Source organism: Myodes glareolus, chromosome 25 (genome assembly GCF_982192425.1).
Source record: "Myodes glareolus chromosome 25, mMyoGla1.1, whole genome shotgun sequence".
NCBI lineage: Eukaryota > Metazoa > Chordata > Mammalia > Rodentia > Cricetidae > Myodes > Myodes glareolus.
The window spans coordinates 35,636,940-35,660,947 of NC_142050.1; the positions used below are offsets into that span (position 1 = coordinate 35,636,940).

General features: G+C 42.9%; 1 long non-coding RNA gene across 1 annotated transcript; it reads right to left on the reverse strand.

The window, feature by feature from the left end:
* Positions 1-12,425: 12,425 nt before the first annotated feature.
* On the reverse strand, positions 12,426-17,495 carry LOC148117879 (uncharacterized). The gene is made up of 2 exons (XR_015736658.1): positions 17,360-17,495; positions 12,426-13,616 (listed from the first exon to the last, which is right to left on the reverse strand). It is a non-coding gene; the product is annotated as an uncharacterized LOC148117879 (long non-coding RNA).
* Positions 17,496-24,008: the final 6,513 nt, after the last annotated feature.

Below are 24,008 nucleotides of genomic sequence, written 5' to 3' on the forward strand. Positions count from 1 at the left end.
AGTTATACATTGCACCTTTAAATGAGCTGCATAAGCACAATACCCCAAACAGAAGTAGAAACATACATATAACAAAAATAACTGTAAATTTGTATCAATATACCAAAATTCATGCCAATTAAAGCTATCTGAGATTAAGAGTTGTCCTTTCATCCTATATTCCTTTATTTCCCTAAATGATAACAAACATCTATAACCCACTAAATAACCAACAACCACCTACCTGCCCCATCTCTTGGGAATGTGGACGTCATTTTCCCTAGCTTGCATCCTGTTGTCTGTGGGTAAAGGCATATTTAGGGGTTCCTGAGAAAATTGAGATAATGGTCAAGTCCTGGGAAGACCAGCAGTAACCATTGTTGATATATATCACCTGTCAAGATTCAGAAGGTCTTCCCTGATCTAACCTGATCCATATCAACCCTGAAGGAAGCTACAGCCTCTCGTTTTATGTGAAAACAAAAGCGAAACTTCTTCCCCACAGCATTTTTGACTTCCATTTGATAAATACTTTTGTTTTTAACTTCCGTTTTATCTAATGCATTCCTAAAATATATAGGCTGGTTTATTTCAGCAGTACCTATTTCAGTCCTGAGTGTTTCAGCAACTGTCATTTGCTTATCAGCAACCAAGAAATTCAAGATCAATACAGTAACATACAAGATCCAGACTCCCTGTGTATTTCCCATCTGTATGTGGCTTATTCTTTTTTAATATTATTTCTCTTTAAAGACTTTAGTATTTTTAAGCTACTTACTCTTTCTATGACTGTCTATATACTCTCTCTTTTCTTTCTTAAGCCTACGCACATTGTTAGACACACTGTAACCTATTTAGAAGTTTTTGTCCATCTATACCTCTTTTACTGCTTATCTTTAGTTATTTTTAATGCATGAGTCTTTAATCTGCTAAGCGGCGCAGCAAGGACCTCCTCTATTTCTTGATCCATGAGAGCCAAGCCTAAAGCTTGTAGGCTTGTCCAAGGTAGGTGACTGAAAACAATGTCCAATCCACCAACTTAGGAATGCCAGGGCTGTGCACTGTGGCAGGCATTTTTTTAACTTAGTTTTTTTGTTTCTACTTAGCATGAGAAAGGCTGTTGTAAGTGCTCTGCTATACAGCAGATCTGATTCTACCTCCCGTGAGAGATGTAGTTTGGCTTTTAGTCTGCATGAATGCCTGTGAGTGATTGAATGCATACTGGGCACAATTTTATTTTGTTTTATTTTGTTGATTTTGTCATTGATGTCTCTGAATTTTGTTCCCTCCCTGTTATTGGTCCTGGGAGGAGGAAAGCTAAACTGTTCCCTAGATTCCCTTTTGACTTGGTGGTGGTTTGAAGTCTTTCACTCTCCAGGAAAGATCCCTGGCCCTTGTTTCTCACATTATGCAAACAATGTCAATTGCATTTTGGGTTGTACTGGCAGCTCTAGAGCACCCTGCCCTTCACAGAGAAAAGAAAACTCTCCCTGGGGCTCGCTCTCCCTGGGGCTCGCCCAGGCTTCTCTGGCATTGGTTGCACCCCACACTCTTGCCCTCTATGCCATGACCTTACTGCAGCTCCTTGTCTCAAGCCTTCTCTGCTTCAGTGTTGGCGTCATTCATTTTGTCAATTTGAGCTTGTTGTCTGTGACCTCGCCAACTCGTGTCAAATTGCTCCCAGAGTCACCCTCCCCCCAACTTAGAACCCTACTTGTTCCCCCATGCAGGACTTGTGCCAGGTCTTTTCATGGGATCATTTTCTCTTCCTTGCTGTTGTTTCTAAACTGGTCCTTTTAAATGACTCTCAACCACATAAACTTTTTTCCAACATGAAGATGCCAAGATCTAAGCTTTTACCGTTTCATTTTAAACTCCTTCGGGGGTTTGGAGAGGACTATGGTGGTTTGCTCTAAAAGGGCAGTTTTCGTGAAGTTGACTGGCCCTCCTATGAAGCAGAATGGCTATCTATCAGTTCCCTAGATCCTGCTCTTGACTGAGCAGTCTGACGAGGGTCATGGAGACTCCAGGACATCCTGACCACTCTCCTTTTATTGATCAATGGTTAACACTTGTTCTAACCTCCTTGCCTGGCTCAAGATCTGTGCTTTGAAAAATTATCCCACTGTTTTGGCTTCTGGAAAACTCCCTGTTTCTTCACCACCTGTTCTGCCCACTTTGGAGGCAGAGGACCCCTTGGTGTTCTTCTCCCTTCCTTATAACCTAGGCTTAGCTTTCTCATCCTCATCCTCCCCATCATCCTGAATCACTCTCTCTTTCACACAACCTCAGCGCCCTCCATGCCATCCAGTGCCGTTCTATGTACCTGTGCCTTCTACCTCCTTCCCCACTCCCCCCTCTGGACCTGTGATGTCTGTCTCCTTCATCAATTTCCCTCTGTAGCCATCACCATCACTTTTGATGAAGATGTCCATTTCCTTCACTCTCTGCCATTATTTCTCCCCTATTCGCCTCTCACTTGAAGTCCTGGTGGACTCCAGATTCCAGACACAGACTAGATCCCCCCCCACCTATGTCTTGTTTCAATAAGGCCCCTCCCCAGGGGTGGGCAAAGAGTGACTGGGGGAGAGACAGAGACTTGTGGGGGGGAGGTAATGCCTTTTCCTGGTGTATTTTCTCTTCTCTACCTCAGGTTTATAATTGGAAAACCCAAACCCCTCCTTTTCTGACAAGTCCTAAGCTCTCACTGCCTTCCAGGAATCTGTCCTCCATTCCCACCACTCTACCAGTAATGATTGACAACAACTCCTTCTAACTCTGTTTACTTCAGAGGAGAAGGAACATACTGGGATGGAGACTAGGATTCAGGTATCGTTCTAAAACCCACTAATTTGTCAACACCCCTGCTGGTCTCCAGAGGCCAGAGAGAGTACAGAAAGCCTTCCAAATTTGTATGCCAAACCTAAGGAGGGCTGACCCTGACCACAAGCTAAACAATGAGGCAGAATAAAGGGGCTGGGCTCCACCCTCTTAGGCACCCAAGAGTCCTTGATCACTTGCATGATCAGAAGGCCACACAAGTAAGTCACTGGTAGACATTGGGGCAGAGATTTCTGTTTTAAAAACTCTAATGGGGCTAGTTACAAATGAAAAGTAACTACTTTCATTTCAGTAACTGTGTCTGGTAACCACTGACACAGTTAAGGACTACCACTTCACCCCTGAAAAAAAAAAAAAAAGGTTAGCCTGAGCCACAAGCAGGTGACTCACTCTTTGAGCGGTTCCAAATTGCCCTTTCCCACTTCCAGGCATAGATCTCCCTTAAAACTTATATACCACCCTCACCATTACCTTTTCTCCCCAGAATTTCCTCTGCACCTATCTACCAGCTCAACTGCACCTCGGTCTGAAGACCATCTCCTAGTCATTCCAAACTCCACAGCAGAGGCAAATCCTAGGAACCTGCTCTGAGACTTGCAATGACAGTTTCCTAAAGTATGGGCTGAAGCAAATCCTCCAGGGTAGAGGGCGCACCACCCACTCATTTTGGTAAGTCTCTTGGCTACAGTCACACTCATAAGGGTCTGGCAATATCCTATCAGCCAAAAAACTAGACTAGAAATTGATACTCATATCATGAGGCTGTTGGAAGCAAACATACTCACCCTGTGCCTGTCAGTCTGGAATACACCCTTCCTGCTGGCCTGTGACCTAGGGACCTCAGATTATTGACCAGTCCACAATCTCTGGGAGATAAATATGATATATAAATATATAAATGGACTGAGCCCATCTCCTCTACTGTTCTGAATTCATACACTTTGCTTAGACTCCTCTCACCAAATCACCAGGTCTACACAATCTTGGGCCTTAAGTATATTTTCTTTTATATTTACTTGACACCAGTGAATCAGTCCATTTTTGCATTTAAAGGGATGGATAAGTCCTGCAAGCAAAGTCAGCTAACATGGACTCACTTATCCCAAGTTGTTTAAAAATCCCCCCATGCTCTGCCAGAAGGAAGTCTCCTATCTGGGGTACAAGCTCACACACGGTAAGAGAACTCTTAGTACCATGAGAAGAAAACCATCTTCAGGATCTCCACACCCCAAACACAAAAGCAGGTATGGAATTTCTAGGGTCAGTAAATACTGTAGGTTCTGAGTTCCAGGGTTAGTCAAATTTATTCTGTCATGATGGAGTTGAGTCTTTAAAATGAATGGTTACAGAAGAATAGGCTTTTCAGTAACTGAAGCAGGCCTTGACCCAAGCAAGCCCTGATTCAATCAGATGTCACCAAAACATTCCACTTTCTCATTTATGAAACTTCAACATTGCAAAGGGTATTTTTTTCTTTCTTTTCTTTTTTCATTTGTTTTTGTTTTTGCTTGTTTGTTTTTTGAGATAGGGTTTCACTGTAGCTTTGAAGCCTGTCCTAGAACTAGCTCTTGTGGACAAGACTGGCCTCAAACTCACAGAGAACTACCTAACTCTGCCTTCCTAGTGCTGGGATTAAAGGCGTGTGCCGGAATTAAAGGTGTGTGCCACCACCACTGCCAAGCTGCAAAGGGCATCTTAACTCAGATCCTGTGGTATTGTCAGAGGTCAGTAGCATATCTGTCCAAGTATTGGATCCAGCGGCTTCAGGTTGGCTATCCTAGTGAGGGAAGCTGAAAAACTCACTTTAGACCTGGATCTGACTCGAATGTCTCCCCATGCTAAGGAGACCCTTCTGTGGGAGTGAGGTGGGAACAGATGTCAAATGCCTACATCACCCAGTATCATAGCCTATTATTTAATCAGTATTGTCTCACTTTCACTGCTGAGTCTCAACCAGTGGCATTAATAACTGCTATCAACCTTGAAGTCCCTCTCCATGATTGTGACAACCCAATGGACATCTCTCATGCCAGTCACCAAGACTTTTGAGGCTCTACTCTTCCTGAAGCAGATGTTGAATGCTTTACTGATGAAGCAGCTTGGTCATCTTCTGAGTCAGGCAGGAGAGCAGGGACAGCAGTAACTTCCCAGTGGGACACCATCTGGGTACTTCGACCCCAAAGGCAGAATTAATAGCTCTTACTTGGACTCCACACTGGGAAAAGAACAAACAACTATCTGAACAGACAGAAGGAATGCTCTTGCGACTCTTCATGTTCATGCCATGGTCTACCAAGAAAGAAGCCTTTATATGATGAAGACTATTAAAAACAAAGAAGAAATTCTAGTTCTCCCTGAGATGGTCTGGCTCCTTAAGGAGGTAGCTGTTACCCATTGTAAGGGACATCAAAGGGCCAACATGCCTAAAACTAAAGGGTTGGTGTGAGGATCATGCATCTGACAAGCAGCTGAAACGCCAGTAGGACTTCTTCTGTCTTACCCATTGCCTTTGCCCATCACAGCATCCTCCTCAACCAACCTATCCCTGGAAAGAAGAGGAAAAGGTCTTCTCCCAAGGCACAAAACAGAATCCAGACAGAAAGTGGATCTTGTCAGACTTCAGAATCATTTTGTACGAATTAGACCACCCATCAGGGCACTACCAGACTGGTCTAATTGCTGCCTCACAAGACACCGCAGCCCTGAGAGATGGCTGCCCAGGCTGAATCTCAATGTCTTTCCAGTACCCAGGTCAACCCAAAACAAGGAACAAAGGGAGTCTCCTCCATTCACCTAAAAGGACAAGCCCCTGGTAAGAGCTGGGAAGTTGGCTTCACCAAGAAAAAGCTCCCTCACTCCAGGTATTCATGAACATCCTTTCTGGATGGGAAGACTTTGTTACCCAGAGAGATGATGCTCTGACAGTGGTCAAGACTCTTTTATGTGAGATTATTCTTAGGTTTAGGCTGCCCTATCAGCTGAGTCAGATGGTACACCTGCCTTTGGCCTCATCCATAGCTCAGGGGGTCAGTAAGCATTAAACCTGGAAGTTCCACTATGCTTACTGATCCTTGAGTTTTGGGCAGGCTGAATGCCTATTAAGTCCACCCTGCCTCATGAAAATAATTTTAGAAACTGGTAAAAATTGGCCTGACATGTTTTCTCTGGCTTTCCTTTGAGCAAGATGCAGGAGGATTCACAAGGCAGGTTTTACACCCCTCCTCCTATGAATTATGTTTAGGAGGCTATCTCCCTTACAACTTTTTTTTTAAAGACCCATCATTGAGATTGTCAATCAGTTTCTTTTTCCAGTCTCCCCAACAGGTCCAGACTGCAGTACATTCTAAAGTTTGAGATACCCTTTAAGTTCCCTATTTGATGCTATCATTCATTTCAACCAAGGGACCAAGTGCACATCAAGAAGTTCCATAAAGTGTAGTGGGGAAAGTGGGTCCTTTTGTTTCGTCCTGCCCAACTAGCTTACACCTTAAATAATCACACAGAAGCTGTATTCATTTAAATCACTGCCTGGCCATTAGCTCTAGCCTCTTATTGGCTAACTCTCACATCTTGATTTAACCCATTTCTAATCATCTGTATTTCACCACAAGGTCGTGGCTTACCAGGAAAGATTCACCATGTCTGACCTGGCAGCTGGCTCCATGGTGGCTCTCTCTGTCTGCCCTTCTTCCCAGCATCCAGTTCTGTCTACTCCGCCTCCCTGATTGTTTTCCTATCAAAGGCCAAGGCAGTTTCTTTATTCAACCAATGAAAACAACACAAATACAGAAGGACCTCCTACACCAATAAAGGACTGACTTCTGCATGGAAGGGACCTTATACTATTATCCTGACAATGGCAACTTCCATCAAGTTTAACAGAATCTCCACTCAGATTCATCACTTCTGTGTTAAGATTACTCCAGACCAGTACTATGGGTCTACACTCTCATCTGGGCTAGATCCCCTCAAGTTAAGACTCTCAAAAATAGAACTCCTACTTGCCTATATAGTCCCTCTTGTTACAGCTAGATCATTTACTTATTCCTTTACTCTAACCTCCTTCTACACCAGAAAATTTCTGGTAGAAACTAACTGGACTGAAGGTACAGTTAGTCCAATAAGCCTGTGTATAAAAATGATTTCATGACCAGGCAGTGGTGGCACATGCCTTTAATCCCAGCACTCAGGAGGCAGAGGCAAGTGGATCTCTATGAGTTCAAGGCCAACCTGGTCTACAGAACTAGTTCCAGCACAAGCTCCAAAGCGCCACAAAAGACACCCTATCTCAAAAAAAAATACAAAATAAATAAAAATGATTTTATGAAACTCTTAAGCCATCCATAGTCAAGGTTAGGAGTTAAATTCTGATGGGCATAGGCAGAATGTCTTCTAATATCTCATATGATTGTTGGAGTATTAAAAAATGGACTTTTACCTATGTCCCAGGAATGGGAAAATATTAGGAACACCCCAGCTGAAAGATCCCAATGTGGTCTAGAGGAAGAATTCTTATGTCCAGATGGTATGCATAGACATTGCCACCTATTCAGAGACCCCAATGACTCTACTTCCTGTCTGTAAGGAGGAAGCCTACTAGAAATTGTTCAACCCCTGCAACTAATAACTCCATATACCTACAGACAACCCCCCATATTATGTTTGGGTTGTTGGCTCCAGCTGGGAATAAGATTATATACAGCTGGGCATGGCCGAGGGGCCTTGTTTACTATTCAAAGCAGATAATACCACACACACCCACACACACATAAAACGCACCATTGGCCTGATAGCACTGTTGGCTAAACCTCTAGTCACCTTCTCCTGGTCAAACAAGAGCCTGAAGCCCCTGAAACTGCAGGTCTATATTCTTCAACCCCTGGAGCTATGATAACTAACTCCACCCTTAAGGGAACCCCTAAAAGACCTGACCTTTTTATTATGCCCCAGGGAGTGCACCATTTCCTAAATTACACCCAGCATGAACAAGCTCTGGATCTGTTTAAAGTCCTGACTTCCTTATGCATCAGACTGGGAGCAGACCTTCTCCAGCCAGCCTGCCTGTTCTCTCTCAGAAACCACTGTTACACTGGGAGATGTAACCGGAAACACGTCCTGTCTTTTCACTGTGAATTGCCCACTTGCTAACTCCCCGTTTTTCTGCTTCCTGCAATGCTATTTTCAGGGCTGCTCTTGGATCAGAAACGTATTTGGCTCCCACAGGAACTTGCTTTGCCTGTACCGCCAGTCTCACTCACTATATGACCTCAGAACGTCGGTATAATAATCCAGTTTTATGCATGGTTATACATGTTCTTCCCCAAGTGTATTCATATTCGGCACCAGAATATGGCGGCCATCTTTTATTCCCCTGTGGGATGCCCCATTGGTGGTACAGGAGGGCTGTCGCAACCTCCAGAGGTTGGTAGGGATAGGAGCAGCAGGTACCACTGTCCTAAATGTACTACACCCCTAACCAGCGGGAAAGAGGGCCTAAAGCAAACAGCTGGGAGATGCAGACATTAGACACCTTCAGTTCTCCATTGATAACCTCCGTGCCCGGATAGTCTCTGGCGGAAGCAGTCCTCCGTGCCCGGCGAGGTTTAAACTTAGTTTTCATATCCCAGGGAGAATTTTGTGTGGCATTCAGAGAGGCTTGTCGCCTGATTTGTGCTAACAGATCAGGAGTTAGCCAATAGACTTTACAAAAGGTTAGGGAGAATCTTGAGGAAAGACAATAGGAACACAAGTCTAATAACTCTTGGTACTGATGCAGGTAAAACTTGAGGCAGCAGAATTGACACTAGAAAGTACTTACCAACAAACTTGCTTAGAAAATGTCCGGTTATGCAAAGTGGAATTCTGCTAAGGAGTGCTGACTGCCTGGAAGGTAAGCAGTGAAGTAAGAACCTACCTTCTTAGAAAACTCTGTTCCGTAACTGAAGTTTAGGGTGGCTGAGAAAGAGTCTGCTAATGTTTATTCACCAAGATTGACCTCCAGTGAGGCCCCATTCCCATAAAAAAAAAGAAAAAGAAAAAGAAATAACCCTGTTTTACAACAGGCCATTAGGCCCACCCCCCCATATCAGAGAACAGGCCTCTAAATGGTAGTTCAAAGGGTTCAGCGCAGGGTCACAACCACCACTGGATACTGGTCTGCCATTATGCGCCCTGTGTTGTTATCAGTAAAGTCACAATTCTGCCGGGTGAACAAAATGAACCTTGATAACAATTATTCAAAAAAAATATCCTTTTCTTGAGTACACTAGAGTACTTAAGAAAAATCAGGCAAGATTTTGGTGAATAAATCTCCTATCTGCCTAAGTTGTAGTCTCCTATCTCCGTTTAAACTGCTCTAAGCGTAACTTGGGTTGTAGGACTGAAAAGAGATTTGAAGACGATAGTGTTTGGGAAATGCATCAGGCTGAGGTCTACGTAAGTTAGTAAAATGTTCTCGCCAAGGCCAGCTCTTCTTTGGGTGTTCGCCTTTATTAATCTCTAAGCACGCAGAGTGAGTTCTCCCAGGGGAAGCGTATTATTTCTGTAACCGTACCACAACCTTCTGCCTGGAGCATTTGGCTTGCCACCCTCTTCACTGACCTAGTTGGCCCTTTACTCCTCTTTTTTATACAACGTGTTGTGTGGTTCTATATAATAAATTGCTCTTTAAACTTCGTCAAACAAAGAATCCCTTCGATTAAGCTAATAATTGTTAAGGTTCAGGCATTATGCTGGCCTGTCATCTGGCAGGTTGCACTCAGGCAGTACCCTGGCCAGCCCAAGATCCTATGGTTGCTATGTCACTAAGTAGTCTGTATGCAGGTGCAAAAAGGCCCCTTTAAGAGAAAAGCTCTGGCCATTCTCGCTCTTTGTTTCCCCGGTGTTCTTCTGAAGAGGCAGGGTCTCTCTCTCTCTCTCTTTCTCTCTCTCTCTCTCTCTCTCTCTCTCTCTCTCTCTCTCTCTCTCCCTTCCCTTCCCTTCCCTTCCCTTCCCCCACTCCCTTTCTCAATAAAACGCTCCACATAAGCTCTGTCTGCAAAGCATGTCTGTCTCTCATCTGCCACGTGGCCCCTTGGCCCACCAAGGTCCCTCTCCTGCCAAATCATATCAATAACTACAGCTGTGCACCACCATACCTGGTTTATAAGGTGCTGGGGATCAAACCCAAAACTTTATGTAAGCTAGGCAAGCACTCTGCCAACTGAGCTTCCCCCACCAAGAACTCTTTAAGGCTAGCTGCACACATGAAAAGACAGGCCAAAAGGGCCTTCCTGAAGTTACAGTCCTTGAAGTGATTTCTGGTTGAAATAGCAGGCCAAACCAGCCTACTTTGAGAGGGTACATCCGTAATCTCATCGGAAATTCACACAATCACTAGGCAAATTCATCTTTTGCCTGAATTGAAGTTATTCCCATTCCAAGGACCTCAAAGCTGCCCTTAGTACAGTCAGTATAACCATATATCTGAAAGGCAAGGTGAACATACGACATAGTTTAGTTGCGTTCCCCCACATTTCCGAAGTCAGATGATGGCCACCTCTAGCCTTTCCCCAGGGTCCTAGTTAGGGCTATGATTCCCAATTACAAAAAGGGAAGAAAGGACTTTTCTTCACTCACAGTTTCATATAACAGTTTATCATCAAATGCAGTGGGGAAAGGAACTCAAGCAGGGTAGGAGTCTGGAGGCAGGAGCTGATGCAGAAATAAGGAGAGGTGTTGCTTATTGGCTCGCTCTACATGCCTTGCTCAGTCCGTTTTCTTATAGAGCCCAGAGCTAGCAGCATAGGATAGGGGTGGCCCCAACCACACGGGGCTAGGCCCTCCCACATCAATCACTAGTTAAAAACACGCCTAATAGTCTTGCCCAATCTTATGGAGGTATTTTCTCAGTTAAAGCTCTCTTTTCGCCAATGACTCAAGCTTATGTCAAGTTGACATAAAACTAGCTAGCACACTCAGAAATGTATTTATACAGTTCCCCAATATCATGAATTATCAAGCAAGACTTTGTACAGCAGAATTTTATCAGAAAATTTTCCAAGGCAGTGACAACCAAGTATTTAACATAATTTGCTTTCTTGAAAAAAAGGGGAAATAACTAGAATTATTACAAACGTAGTCATTTGAAGGCATCGTTATATGAACAAATAATGCATTTAAATGTAAACTTCTGTGAAAATAACAAAACACACTTGAATAATCCTGATAGCTCAGACATAAACTCAACAAACGGGGGTAAATTTATCCATCATTTATGTTGTTTGTGATGCAAATAAGTGGATGGGCTATTTTAGCCCCTCAACAGTCCACATAGAAGATTCCTCTTGCTAATCCATGTATTCTCCATATTTATTTAAAGATCTATGCAAATAAAAGAGAATTTCCATGCTATTTCTTGTCTGTTGACCTATTGCACAGTAGAGCGACACATTCTACATCTCTCAAATAAATCTACCTTTCTTCATACATCTCAAAGACTAAGAACACTGTTGACAAAAACAGCTCTCACCTCAAAGGAAAAGGAGATGGCTTATTCTAACAACCAATATAAGTGACCAAGTTCCAAGAAATAAAAGATTTGGATTTTGTTAAAGACCAGGTTCGAACTAGGTAACAATTTCAAAAATTTTGATATGAAGAGAGCAAAGAAAGTAATAAATCAACAGAATTTCATGAGCATATCCAAGAGGTGGGTGTTGTGGTTTTAATAAGAATGGTCACCATAAGTTCACATATTTGAATGCTTAGCCACGGGGGAGTAGACCTCTTTGAAAGAATTAGAAGGATTAGGATTATGGCCTTGTTGGAGGAAGTATGTCATTGGGGGTAGGCTTTGAGGATTCAAAAGTCATACAGTCTGTCTTTTTCTCTGTCTCTGTTTCTCTCTGTCTCTGTCTCTCTTTCTCTGCCTATGGTTTGGGATATAGAACTCCCAGCTACTTCTCCATATCTGCCTGTGTGCCATCATTCCCCCTACCATGATGATAACAACTAACTTCTGAAACTATACGCCAGCCCCCAATTAAATGCTTTCTTTTATGAGAGTGATCTTGGTCACGATGTCTCCTCACACTGATAGAACAATGATTAAGACAGTATGTCAGAGAAAATTTTGCTATAGATCTCAGATACTGTCTTATGGGATGCTTAGCCCTTGGGCTGGTGAAAGCTAGTTGTCTGCTAAATTAGTACATCTCAAGAAGTTTCATGTGCTTGTCACAAAGACATCCCATTACACACAGAGGGAGATAACAGCTATTTGAGGACCCAAGATAATTTGTAAGTAGGCTCTGGACCTTCAACCTCTCCACAATCACAGGTTTTCTAATGTGTAGAACATTCAAGCAGGTATGTTTTTTTTTCCTGAGAACTTTTGCCCACAGAACTTTATAGATTGTTGACATCAACATCATGTAATGGAGACACTTTGCATGCAAAGCTTCTCTTAATCACTTATTATGTTCTGGATAAGCTATAGTTCCTCCAATCCATTGTTGGAGACCAGCTTCGATAAGGATACCACTTACTAGGGTAGGGGCATAGAGATTAGAAAAATAAGTAAAGAGAACGAAGACGCAAGTAAAAATAACAGAAACACAAGATAGTACTGGGAGGGAGTTCCAGTGAATACTGAAATTGCTTTCTTTTAATTTCCATTTGTTTAAATGTCTCAACCCCAAAAGGTAGGAGTAAAATAAAAATTTACATTAACATGATACAAGGAAATGAACTGACTACTTGAAGGATTGCGGGCTACATTTTCAGTTAAACATTCTGTTTGCTGGAACAAGACAATGCTCACACTCTAGACAAAAACATTCTGTAGACAAATCACTTCCTGGGTAGAATTCATTGTTATCTCCCTAAGGGAGCAGGAACTTAGTTGGATCCCTAGACTTTTGATTGAGGTAGAAACAGATCTACTTCTCAATACCTGAAACACAAGGTTTGGATATTAGCTATACCTGTTGACAATAACCTTGAGAGAGCAGAACTCTCTGACCTAAATCAAGGTAGGACCTTTGTTTGAGGTAAAAACAGACAACAACCTTGAAGGAGCAGAAGTAAGTTCTAACTCTCTTACCTTTGGTCAGGGTGTAGTGGATCTACCTCCATGGGCCATCTTAATGTTCAAAATAACAAGTAACCACACCCTTTGTCAGGGTGTGTAACCATAGTTGTTGTCAACAACTTTGAGCAAGCTGAAACGCTCTGACCTTCAGACAAGGTGGAATAGGATCACATTTTTGAGTCACCACAATCCATCACTGTGCAATCAAATGATTTTTTAATCTAAGAGGTCTCTTCATATTTTCAATTTTAAAATTTATTTTTTTGTGTATGAATATTTTGAATGCATGTATATCTGTGCATGACTATCCCCAGGGAGACCAAAAGAGGACATTAGATTCCCTGGGACTAGAGTTACAGATGACAGTGAGCCTTCATGGATCATCTGAATGAGAAGCTAAGGGCTTTTATTTCCTGAGCCATATCACCATCCCCAGGTCTCTTCACATTTATTTATCCAGTTTTTAGTCAACCTAATTGTTTAAATACAGGATTATTTTGTGGTGTGAGTGACATACTGTCTTAGTTAGGGTTTTTATTGCTGTGAAGAGATACCATAAGGCTACTCTTATAAGGAAAACATTTCATTGTGCTGGCTTGCTTGCAGTTTCAGGGATACAATCCATGATCATCATGGCAGGGAACATGGCAGCATGCAGGCAGGCATGGTGCTGGCTACATCTTGATCAGAAGGCAATAGGAAGTGATCTGTGACACATTTTGATCTGAAAGCAGAAAGCAGAGAAATAAGGAAAACATGAAATTGCATGTAACTTTGAGATCACAAAGTTTATTCTCAGTTATATGATTCCTCCAATAAGGCCACACTTCCTAAACCTACCCACTACCAACTGGGAACCATGTAATAAAACATCTAACTATAAGGAGCTTTCTCATTCAAACCACCACAGATTCCAAAAGTTTCTTCCTGAGCTTAATTAAATGAGGTGTGTGTGTGTGTGTGTGTGTGTGTGTGTGTCTGTGTGTGTGTGTGTTTGAGAGAGAGAGAGAGAGGGAGAGGGAGAGGGAGAGAGAGAGAGAGAGAGAGAGGGTGTAACATGAGGGGCCGGCTTGTTGGGGTTTCTGTCCCGCCCGGTACCCCACAACCGGCTTCTCCCAACGAAAATCACACACAGGACTCCATAAGATTATAAACTGATTGGCCCATTAGGTCAGGCTTCTTATTAGTCCTTGTAACTTATGTTACCCCATTATCCTTATCTACGTTAGCCACACGGCTCAGTACCTTTCTCAGGTGGGCAGCTTACATCTTGCCTCTTCGGTGGTCTGGACAGGAATGGCCGAGGGAGCTTTCTCCTCCCTAGCCTTATCCTATTCTCATTGCCCCCGCCTCTACTTCCTGTCTGGTTGACCCGCCTATACTTCCTTCCTGCCAATCAGCATTTTATTAAAATATGATTGACAGAATACATACAATTCTCCCACACCAGAGAGGGTGTGTGTGTGAGAGAGAAAGAGAGAGACAGAGAGAGAGAGAGAGAGAGAGAGAGAGAGAGAGAGAGAGAGAATATGAATATGTACCTGTATGCTGTGCGTATAGAAGCACACTTGGAAGCCAGAGGAAGACATCAGGTGTCTTGCTTTACCTTATTCCCTGAGTCAACATCTCTCACTGAACATGAAGCTTGGCTGGCAGCCAGAAGACCCCAGTGATTCTCCTCTCTCTACCATCCCTAAGAATAGAATTACAGGCACACACACACAGGCATACCCAGTGTGTGATGTGGGTGCTATGGGTTTGAACTCGGGTACTTACATTTGCACAGCCAGTGCTCATCCCACTGAGTCACTTCTCTAGTCCTTCCTTCCTATTTTTGAACAGAGTCTTTATCTCAAGTTGTCTGGAGCTAGGTGTAGCTGAGAATGACTTTGAAACTCTACCCTCTATGCTCAGGTTATTCAATGTTGGAGACTGAGGCCAGGGGTCCCTGAATGCTAGTAAGCACTCCACAGACTGAGTTACATTTCCGTTCCCTAATACTTATAAATCTTACACATTAAAGCCATTTGGAAAATGTTCACCTCCCACCCTCATTCAGTCTCTGGAAATTACTGACTCACTATCCCATTCTCTGGTATTTTTGTCCTGGGACTGAGTCCAAGATCTCACGCTAGAAAAGTGCTCTGTGTCTGGAGACAACTCCCAGTGGTTACGGACACTTCCTGCTCTTCCGGATGGCCTGGGTTTGTTGGTCAACACCTGCACAGAGGCGCACAGACATCCATAACTCTAGTTCTAGGAGACCTGATACCCTCTTCTAGCCTCTGAGAGCACTGCACACATGTAGTACGCATACACGCATGCAGGCAAAACACTCATAAAATAAGTATAAATCAGATTACACGTGCTCTATTATTGTGCTCTCTTTCTAGCTCCCATTCTCCGATTCTGAGTTGGACTATTCTTAAATTACCATTCAAGTGGCTTGTTTCACAAAAAAAAAAAAAAAAAAAAAAAAAGCACTCATTCATACATGATGGTGTCAAGTGGCCATAGTTCCTTCTTTATTAAGGTTGAATAATGTACTACTGTAGGAGTAAACTGTTTCTTCCTCCTCTTCTTCTTTTTCTTCTCCTCCTCTTTCTCCCCTTTCTATGTTTTTATCTCTACCCAGGGAGAAAAAAGAACTTAGATTCTAACGGTTGAGTCTTCTCTCTAGCCCCTTGTGACAACTTGTGACTTGGACTCGTGAGACTTGGACTCTACTTTGTTTAATACAGGATTGCTGTGAAATCATCCTTTTGCACACTGTGAAAATGTGTTGCTCTCATTGTTAATAAATACCTGACTGGTCAATAGATAGGTGGGATTTTAGGGGCAGAGAGAATGCTGGGAAGAAGGGCGGAGTCAGAAGAGTCATCAGCCAAATGCAGAGGAGCAGAACACGTACAAAATAGGTAACAAGTCGTGAGCCAAGTGGGCAGCACACAGATTAATAGAAATGGGTTCACTTAAGTTATAAGAGCTAGCTAGAAACAAGACTAAGCTATTGACTAAGCATTTATAATTAATTTAAACCTCTTTGTAGTTATTTGGGAGCCACTGCCAAGACATAGAAAAACTTTGCCTACAAAGGATCACCATTTCTGTCTTTTAGCTTCTTTTGGTTGAGCTCCTTCTATCATCCCTTATTTTCTGCTTGATGTATCCTTAAATCTGGAATGTCTGGGGGAAACACGGATAAATATTGGTTTTGTTTTTATTTTGTTTTTGAGATGAGGTATGATGAAGCCCAAGCTAACCAAGAACTTGCAATATCGCTGAGGACAGCCATGAACAACTTCTTTTACTTTTTAATTTGCTATGCATTTATTTAGACAGGTATGTGCCTGCCTCTGGGTCCCAAGAACTAGGACTAAATGCACAATGACCTTCTGACCCTCTTACTTTAACCTCCCAAGGCCTGAGATTAATGGTATGAGATACCATGCCTGATTTTATGTTGTACAAGGATCAAATCTAGCAAGCACTTTACCAGCTGATCTACATATAATCCCATCCCCTGGTGTAGGCTTTTTTGTTTGTTTATTTGTTTTTGAAATTTGTATTTTTCAGGGCTGGAGAGTGTAACAGCCAAGTTCGTGTTACCCTCTCAGTTTGGGTCGTGCGCCTCCATACCTTACATGAGTTTGGGCAAAGGCCCGGAGATTGAACAAAAGACACAACAGACCAGGGTCATTCGACAAGAGATCACCGAATGCCACTTTATTCAGCTTAATGCAAAGCTAATATACCTTGGCCCCAGTAAAAGAATTCCCTCCCAGCCAGAGGGGAAACTGGCGCCGTAGGGGACCTGGCGCCCTATGGGTTCCTTCCCAGGCAGGGGGTTGGGGGCCTGAGAGCAGCGACAGCAGCCAGGAGAGAGAACTGTAGGAATTTTCCCGGGCAGGTGGAAAATTACCATACCAAAGATGAAGCAAAGCCCTACAGCTAAATCACCAGGCTATGGCAGAGAGAACACAGGAACAGCAGGAAGCTTTAGCTGGCTGACCAGAACTGTCCTCGAGACGCACCCCAGGGAGTAAGGGGAGACAGGGGCCCTACAGGAGAGGTGGCTCAGTGATTAAGAGTACTTTCTGCTCTTGCAGAGGACTCAGGTCAGGTTCTCGGCACTCACATGGTGGCTCACAACTGTCTATAACTCCAGTTCAGGGGATCCATGTCATCTGGCTTCTCTGAGCACTGCATGAATATGGTGCATACATACACATGCATACATGCAGGCAAAAGACTCAGATATATAGATAGATAGATAGATAGATAGATAGATAGATAGATAGATAGATAGATAGATGATAGAAGATAGATAAGTAAATAAATACAATTTATTAATAAAAAAGTTAAGAAATTTATATATTCAAATTCTTTTGTGTGGCCCCTATTTAGGTATTTTCATCTATAGATAGATATTAAATTGTAGAACTACAAAGGTTAGAACTTACTTACCATTCTTCCTTCTTATTGATGTCACTTAAATTTTTTTCCCCAGTACCTAGGGTTAAAGAGAAAGGACATACTGGACACTTGATAGAAATGGCAGGAAGATTACGCCTGAGCTACTGGGAAGCAAGGTCTCAGTACACAGCTGACTTCAGCTGCAAACGCAGCAAAGGCAGCTGGGCTTTAGAGGCAACAAGCGCAGCTAAAGGGTCAGCTGATGGAAAATAACTAAGAATGACCTCAGTGGACATCTTGGGTGAAAGATTATTGTTAAACCGGCCCAGCAGGATTTCCATTAGAGTCTGGCCAAGGATCTAGAAAAGAAGTGCAATCAAATACACATTACAGGCAGCATTCCTGCGAAAATAGGCCCAGTAGGTCCAGGGCTTTGAGGGACAATTATAGGCCTAGCCAAGAAGAGGGCTCAGGGTCTCCTGAGTGAGCTCTCACCACCCAGCCAAGGTTTCCTCAGCCTGCAAGGGCACTTGCTTTCTGTTCAATCTCTAAGTGCCCCTTCAGACATTGTTTTGGTTTGCAACTGTTTTCTACCCTGTATAATAAATTTTTATTGTTTAATTCCTCCTGTTAAAAGTTCTTATGGGGCTGGGACTGTAGAGGTGGCTCAGCGGTTAAGAGCACTAACTGATCTTCCAGAGATCCTGAGTTCAATACCCAGCAACCACATGGTGGCTCACAACCATCTATAATGGGATCCAATTCCCTCTTCTGTTATGCAGGTATATATGACATAAAATACACACACACATACATACATACTTTTTGTTGGTATACTTATCAGTTCAGAAAAGTACAAAATCTCATATGGCTGGGGTTTAACTCAGCTGTGTAACACTTGCCTAGCACACCCAAGATGCAGAGTTTCATCTCCAGAACCTCATAAATCAGGCATGGTAGTACACACCTGTAACTCTAGCTTGGAAGGTAGAAGCAAGATGATCAAAATTTCAGGTTATCGTTGGCTACACAGTGAGCATGGAGTTTGAGACTAGCTTGGTCTATGTGAGTAGCTGCCTCAAAAAAAAAAAAGGATTAAAGAAATAGCTCAGCTGATGAAGTAGTTGAATAGTTGCCATTCAAGCATAAGGACCTAAATTAATCCCTACCAAGCAACCTAAACCAAGCTGGGTCTGGTGGTAAAAGTTAGTAATCCAGCTCTAGAGAGGCAGAGACAGGCAGATCCCTGGAGTTAACCAGCCAGCCTGGCTTAATTCATTGGTCCCAGTTTTCAGTGGAATGCTATGTCTTTTTGTTGTTGCTGTTTTATTTCATTGTGTTATCATTTTGTTTTGTTTTTCAAGGCAGGGTTTCTCTGTGTGTCCTTGCTCTCCTGGAACTACCTCTGTAAACCAGGCTGGCCTTGAACTCACAGAGATCCACCTGCCTCTGCTTCCTGAGTGCTAGGATTAAAGGCGTGCATCACCACCACCTGGTTGAGGGTATAGTTTTTTTTAAAAAAAAAAATTAAGGTGGCAGTATGAGAAACGTCTTCTGTTCGTTTTTTCTACCAAATGTAAATAGGCTGTTTTGTTTTATTTTTGAAATCAAGGTAAGGACCTCTATTTCCTGAACTTCCCCTTCCCCTTTGTGTTGTTGGCCAATTTCATCAGATTATAAAGTTGATATCCCACTAATGAGATGAGACAAAGTCACCACCTATGACAGGAATGAAAGGCAGGAGCCATCTTGGCCTGTGGTGCTTTGAGCCTGGTCTGGGTTCTGGCACACCTTTTCTTACAAAAAGAACTGCCTTGCCAGGCTGCTCTCACTTTGTTCATGTGTTCCTTTGTGGGACACTGAGATGAGTGTTTGTTTCTAACAAACAGCATGTGAGGAATGACACTGAAGGCTGACTTGCAGCTTCCACAGACACCGTCACACATGTGTACATACATGCTGAACCCATAGACACACACAAACATGAAAAAAGCAATTTCTTATGTATAGAACCTTAAGGGCACAGTTTGATATATTTCAACAAAATAAAAGCATTTAATTTTCACTGAGGCTAAAAGTCATGTAACCAACATACCAGAAACTCCTTGATTATTCTCTCCCAACTACAACCATACCAAGTTTGTCCTTCTAAGGCAACGTAGCTTTGACTGTGTTTGTGTTTGATAAAATTAAAGAAAGCAACATGTACTTTTTAATGTCTGGACTCTTTGTCTCAACATTATCTTTTAAAAGATGTATTATTCTTTAGTCAATGTTTTAGTCAGGATTCTCTAGAAGAATGGTACTTATTGAATGAATCTATATATAAATATTCAAAAAAGGGTTTCTTAGGGTTTCTATTGCTGTGAAGAGATACCATGACCATGGTGACTCTTATAAAGGAAAACATTTAATTGGGTGGCTTAGTTTCAGAAATTTAGTTCATTATCATTATGCTGGGACATGGCGGTATGCAGACATGGTACTGGAGAAGGAACTGAGAGTTCTACATCTTGTAGGAAACAGGAAGTGAACTGAGTCACTGGGCAGTATCTTGAGCATAGGAGACCTCAAAGCCTGCCCCTACAATAACACACTTCCTCCAACAAAGTCACACATACTTCAACAAGGCAATACCTCCTAATAGTGCCATTTCCTATAAGATTATGGGGGCCAATTACATTCAAACTACCACAAAGGGGCTTATTAGAATGGCTTACAGGCAGAGGCAGGTAGATCCTTGTGAGTTCGAGGCCAACCTAGTCTACAAGAGCTAGTTCCAGGACATACTCCAAAAGGTTACAGAAAAACCCTGTCTCAAAAAAATTAAAAAAAAAAAGGCTTACAGGCTGGTCCAGCTAGTTCAACAATGGCTGTCTACTAATGGAAGACCCAAGAATCCAATAGTTGTTCAGTCCACAAGACTGGCTGTCCCAGCTGGTCTTCAGTTACTTCCTAAAAAAGTAGGCTCTAGTGTCAGTGAAGGAATAGACTTGCTAGCAAGAGCAAGCCAGGAAAGAAAGCAAGTTTCCTTCTTCCATGTCCTTTATATTGGCTGCCTGCAGAAGGTGTGACCCAGATTACAGGTTGGTCTTCCTACCTTAAAGATCCAGATTAGAAGTATGTCTTCCCACTTCAAACGACTTAATTAAGCAAAAATCCCTCCTAAGTATGACCACCAATTTTGGGGTTTTAGTTTATTCCAGATGTAGCCAAGTTGACAACTAAGACTAGTCATCACAGTCTCCCTGTAGCCTGCTTATTCTAGCTGTACATGTCATAGCCTTGTATGAACTGATTGTTTATTCCATCAGTGGGTCAAAATACTTGGGTAATTTCTAGGTTCGTGTTTAAATGGTACTGCTGTAAATGTTCTTGCATTTTGTTGGTCAATGTGATAGATTTCTCTTGAGTATAGCTAAAAGGGTAAATGCATAGACTCACTTCCATGCGAAGACTAGACCAATTTATATTCCCAATCAGTAATAAAAAATTGCCTGTGTGTACATATGTGTGTATGCATGTGTGTGTGTGCATGTGTGTGTGTATGCATGTGTGTGTGTGTGCAGTGTGTGTGTGTGTGTGTGTGTGTGTGTGCATGTATGCCTAGGGAGGTCAGAGGACAACTTAGAGGAATTGGTTCTCTCCTTCTACCTTGTAGGTCCTGGGGATTGAAGTCAGGTCACTGGGCTTTGGCAGTAAGTGATTTACCCACTGAGCCACCTTGCCAGCCCAAGGACTGCCATTCCTCACATCACAGCACCTTCTATGGTCTCACTTTACCCTCTTAGCCATCACTGTGGGGTTGTGGTAATACCACATCATTATTTACATTTGCATTCTCTCATCACTGGGGAAGTCAACATCCCTGTGTTTATCCCATTTCTATTGTTCGAGCTTACATCACACTTCCGTTTTCTTGTTTTGTGGACAGACATCCTCAACAGGAGGAATAATGACCTCATGACTGCTTTCCTTTCCTCTCCCATTCTTTCTTGGCTTCTTCTGCTGGTTCGTTCTAACTTTCTCAGCATGCCTGCTATGTAAAGGGATGCAAATTCCATTATTTATCAATCTTAGGTTATATATAGTGATTTCCCACAAACATGGATAAGGTAATTTATGGTAGTATATGAACTTACCATACCTTAGAAATGTTTGTTAAAGATGGTGGAGATAGAGGGTGAAGAGATGACTCAGCAGCCAAGAGTCCTTGTACAATCATGAGAACCTTAGTTTAGGACCAAGCACCCATGTAAAAAGCTGGGTTTGTGCAAACACCTGCAACAGCACCTGAACCCACATATATTCACATATAAATAAACAAATAAATAAATACCCTTTTCTTAAGGTTCTGGGGATATAACCCAGGAGCTTCTGCACGATAGGCAGGTGAGTTAAGAATTTTTATTTTCCTCCTCCAAGTTTTGAAGTTCTATTTTTTATATTATTTCTGTATATTTTTTTTTTATTTCTGTATATTTTTTTAATCTGCAACTTTAGTCCTCTTTTTTTAAGACTATTTTATTTAATTAATGTATTTATTTTACATCTTGATTGCAGTTTCCTTCCCTTTTCTCCTCCCATTCCTTCCTCACCCCACCTCCCATCTACCCCACCCCCCAATCACTCCTTCTCCATTTCTGTTCAGAAAAGGGCAGACTTCCTACGGGTATCAACAAAGCATGGCTTATCAAGTTGCAGTAAGACTAAGCACCTCCCCTTGTATTAAGGCTGGGCAAGGCAACCCAGTATGAGGAGTAGGGTCCCAAAGCCAGCAAAAGAGTCAGAGACAGCCCCTGCTCCCACTGTTAAGAGTCTCACAAGAAGACCAAGCTACACAATTGTCATATACATGCAGAGGGCCTAGATCAGTCTCATGCAGGCTCTCTGGTTTTTGGTTTAGTCTCTATGAGCTCCTGTGAGCCCAGGTTAGTGGATTCTGTGTGTTTTCTTGTGATGGCTTTGACCCCTCCGACTCCTACACTCCTTCTGCCCTCTCTTCAGCAGGATCCCCCAAGGTCTGTCTAATGTTTGGCTGTGGGTCTCGGCATCTGTTTCCATCAGTTGCTGGATGAAGCCTCTCTGATAACTGTTGGGCTAGGTACCAATCTACGAGTATAGCGGAATAACATTAGGCATCATTACATCCTGAGTCAAAAACAGGGGTTTATGAGAAATGAGTGGCTGACGTCTCTGAACACCCAAATCTCATCTCAGCGAGGCCTGACTTGCTGCGTGGGTCGGACTTCATCTGAAAGCCTAAAAATTGACAAAAATAAAAACGCTCAAATGGAACCCCTGGAACCTTACCTGCCATGTGCTCCAAAAGGGGAACTCACAGAGATGAAGCCTGGTGAAGAGCACGGAGAAGGGTGTCTTTTAGCACGTGGCGCTAGGCCCGTGGGAAAAACAAACTCCCTCAGTGGAAACCTTCTTATGTTACGCATATTTCTTAAGACGAGCCTCTCCACCAAAGCAAATAATTCCAATCAGACAAAATTAGACAAATAAAAGATTCCCACGTTTAACACAGCACTCCCGGGTGCCCCGGGAAAGCATGGCGAGGGGTAGAGAACAGGGAAGACCATGCAAAGCCCAGAGATCACGTGTTCCTTTTCTGGGTCGCAGACTAAATAGCCCTGGGGAGGGGTCAGTGCTTGGCAGACTTTCCCAGAGGTGGAGTCTGGAACCAAGGCAACTCCTAGAGTGAAGGGTCTTAAAATGGAGCTTTCTGCTTTTTAAGAAAAAAAAACCCATGGGGCTCCAAGGATGGGTGCCAGGGGCTGGGGTGATGCTTTCACCCAAACATCCCAGACTTCTTGGATATAGGGGTGTCAGGGGGCTGGAGTCTCACTTTTGACCAAACACTTTGCTGTTCATCAGGGAGGAAAAGCTTCCCTTTACCCTGTAAGGTTAGTGCCAGGGGCCTGAGAACTACACCACAGATGAACAGGAAACCAGTGGGCCGCACCCTCTTCATGAGTATTAACATGCATAGTACCATGAACAGGAGCGAGCCTCTGTGAGCTAGTTCTGGCCTCCAGACAAAAGGAAGAGCATCTGAGCTTCAAGGGAAATAAATCATGAGAACGTGACTGTGAAATATAATGGGGGTTTATGGATGATAAAAGCTACCGCAACAAGATTTGCTTGCACAAGCTCAACTTAGCACTGGCTCCTCGATTTTGATGACAAACACTCTTTCAGGGAATAGAAAAGGCGTCTTCCTTAAAAGGAAATTTGTTCCCTTCTTACAGGCAGAAAAAAATCGACAGTGAGATCTCCCTGCATCAAGCAAATGTTTTATCACCTTCAACACTAAATGAGCTTTGTCCCAACATGGAATCTTCTTGGATGGCAGATTTGGCTCTCTTTCCCTGAGCCTTTTGATATAGCTTCCTCAATCATATCTTGGATTTTAGAATTTGTCTTCTAGAAGTTTCCTTAAGAAAATTTGATAGGAGGACTATGAGGACTAGCTCATAGACAATTTGCCCAGAGCACGCAAAGCCCTGGATGAGACAGAGACACAGATTTGTGCCCTAGCTAACTGCATGTGCAACACCATCTTCTGCCTTCTGTTGTGGGACATGACTGGGTGTAAAACCTGGCTTATGTCCTTTTGTCTCGGTTGTCTTTAAGATGCCACCCCAGGTCATGTAGAACATTGACAACCCCAAATCACCCTCCCCTGCTA